Here is a 3561-nt window from a genome sequence, read left to right on the forward strand (position 1 = left end):
TGAGTCCATAAGCAGGGGAAAAATCGATAGAATGAATTTGTTTGTTGTGCTCCGGAAAATGGTGAATGGGGAAATGAGGGAAACATTCACGTACGTTTTGTTGATATTATTCACCCTCCGGTGGGAGCTTTTTGACGAATTTTCACCCATTGAGTTTCGTTGAATGCGACTGGAAACGGAACATTGAGTAGGGCCCGATTAAGGAAACTGTGTTCATAAATTCTATAAGAGTATCTAAATAATTATGAATATTTATGCACATTAGAAGGAAAATTGAAAACAAACCTATACGGTTGAAAATGAAATGGCGAACAATTCTTTTTTTTTAATTCGTTTATTTTTACAGGCTCAGTTACATAAGTTTAAAGGAACCAAACTCTTAAATATATTTTTACTATTTTATATAAACTTTTTTCCTTAAATTGATTTTTTTCTCACAAAGCAAGTTATAGAACATATTATTTAATAGAGGCGGCAAACCTCGAAAGTGTAATTTGTCTTACAAGACATCTATTGAAACTGAACCAAAGGCTCCCTTCATGTCCAAGAATACTGAAGTAATTTGTTTTTTTTCGACGTAAGCCATTTGGATTTCTGAAGAAAGCAAAGACAGACAATCATTCGTCCTCTTGTCCTTGCGGAACCCATATTGTGTATCTGAGAATAGGCCATTTGTTTCCACCCATCGATCAAGGCAAAACAAGATCATTTTCTCCAACAATTTCCGTATACAAGACAGCATTGCTATTGGGCGGTACGAATCGAAGTCGGACACGACTTTTCCGGGTTTTTGAATAACTACATATAACTCGTACTTGTCTCCAATCATTCGGAACAATATTAAGCTCCAGAAACTCATTGAATAAATTTAACAAGCGGTGTTTTGCCACATCGGAGAGGTTTTTCAGCAAGTTGAACCATGTTGTATCCGATCCTGAAGCAGAATTGTTACAAGAAAGGAGAGCAAGTGAGAATTCTATCATCGAAAACTCGGAATCAAGATCGCACCTATCTTGTGATATACCTCCAAAAATTTTTTGCACAGGAACGGAATCGGCACAAACCTTCGATGCAAAAATCCATTGATGTGACTATTCTTCGCTTTTACTCGTTGAAGAGCGATTTCTCATGTTTCGAGCCACTTTCCATAATTTTTTCATTGACTTTTCTCATGTCAAACCTCCCACAAAATTTCGCCACAGAGCACGTTTTTTCCCTTTGATCACATTTTTGAACTGATTCTCAAGGGCCTAAATACGTTTGAAAATTATCAATGGTTCCACCTTTCCGAAAACCTGTAAATGACTTTAATTTTGCCACATGAAGCTTGAAACACTGGCTATCCCACCATGGATTGGGAGGACTTCGTTGAATGGAGGAACCTGGGATGTTATACTCCACCAATGGAGGTAAGCCATCTCTGGAATTGATAGCTAGGGCAATCGCGTACGCATACTCTTTCTAGTCAATGTGTCTTGTAACAGTTCGGCTGAAAAGTTTATAAGGTAACACAGTAAAACTTTTTCTTTTGCAAAATTCAATTTTATCTATATATATATAAAAATGGATTTCTGTCTGTCTGTCTGTCTGATTCTTATGAACTCGAAAACTACTGAACCGATCGACATGAAAATTGGTGTGTAGGAGTTTTTGGGGCCGGGGAAGGTTTTCGGGACCGGGGAAGGTTTTCGGGATAGTTTGAGACCTCTCCCTCCTCTCTGAGGGGGGGGGCTGCCATACAAATGAAACACAAATTTCTGCATTGCTCGAGAATCATTCAAGTAAATGAAACCAAATTAGGCATATTGAGGTTTTAGGGTGCAATAAATGTTTCTATGGCGGTTAGACACTCCTCCCCCCTCTTTAAGGGGAGGCTGCCATACAAATGAAATACAAATTTCTGCATTGCTCGAGAATCGATGAAGCAAATGAAACTAAATTAGACATATGAAGGTTTTAAGGTGCAATAAATGTTTCTATGGTGGTAAGACACTCCTCCCCCCTCTTTAAGCGGGGCTGCCATACCAATGGAATACAAACTTCTGCATAACTCGAGAATTAATCAAGCACAGAGTTTTTTGGTATAAGAAATGTTTCTATGATGGTATGACACCCCTCCCTCCTCTGGAATGGAGAGGGGGTCCCATAAAAATGTTACACATATTTCAACCAAAAATATTCCAATCAAACATGACAATTGAAAATTTTCGGAAAAAGTCTGAAGGAAAAAGGGAAAATTCGGAAAATATAAATTCCCATATGTTCTACAATTACATAGTGACAAGCGTTGTTAGTCCATTTGATGTTTGCGCTAACGAAATATCTTTATCTTCTTCTATCTATACCTATTGGAATATGTTGATAAGAGCAAAATTCGAGGAAGGAATTGTCCGATTTAGGGCTGTCCTCATTCTATCATATTTTATGTATCAAACATTTATTCCATGTAACAGAGAAACATGTTAAATGGTTGGTTGAAAAATCTTGACCGAGAATTGTGTCTGAAAATAATCATATATTATAATGATGAGTTTTGGTAGAAGTACTAGGAATTTTACAGTAAAATGTAAATTCAACGGGGTCGATTAGAAGATCAATCAATGAACAGTTCTGCGATTAGACTCATGAACTTGCGCTTAGTAAGAAAACGTGAATGTTTGAAGCGGAATTTTGGGCGGGACGAAGTTTGCTGGGTCAGCTGGTATAAATATATATAGAAGGTGTATTTGCATATGAAGTAAAATTCTGATTATACGCGAGCGTAACATGAGCAAACTTATAACACATACGAATTGGGGCTCTTTTGGTATTAACAAGTTCTGAGAAACAAATTTTGGGCGGGACGAAGTTTGCTGGGTCAGCTAGTATAAATATATATAGAAGGTGTATTTGCATATGAAGTAACATTCTGATTATACGCGAGCGTAACATGAGCAAACTTATAACACATACGAATTGGGGCTCTTTTGGTATTAACAAGTTCTTCCGCACAGTAACTCGATGTTGATAATTCCTTAATATTTTCCTTCGTTGATCGTATCACATATTCACGTTGGAGAGCCTTAACCCTTCTCTTCGTTGGCCGAGGCCTTTTGATTGAATGTAATACTTTTCCGTTTACTATTTTTGGAAGCATAGGCAACCGTGGCGTGGCAGTGCTCCGAGCTCTGCAATACAATTTTCTCCACCAATGTTAAAGTTGCTAGTTGCTAAACTTATATTATAGACCCATTAAACGTAAGAATAATAACTGTATTGATATCAACACAATTTCGTTCTATTTATTTTCATGACATGAAACGTTATGACTCAGGAATAGCAGGAATAACGATGCTTCCACCGATACAAACAAAACCATTGCGGAATGTGGAGGCGATCTGGCGTAGCGGTAACATCCATACCTCTCACGCTAAGGGCCACGAGTTGAATTCTCACTCCCGACATTCTTCCGAAATGGAAGGTAAACGTGACGAACCAGCCAAATGTGTTGGAAGTCACTATAATACAGAAATAAAAAAAAAACCATTGCGGAAAATTGAAAAACGAAATTTAACTTTCAAA

The sequence above is a fragment of the Toxorhynchites rutilus genome, chromosome 3, assembly GCF_029784135.1.
Source record: "Toxorhynchites rutilus septentrionalis strain SRP chromosome 3, ASM2978413v1, whole genome shotgun sequence".
In the NCBI taxonomy this organism is placed as follows: Eukaryota; Metazoa; Arthropoda; class Insecta; order Diptera; family Culicidae; genus Toxorhynchites; species Toxorhynchites rutilus.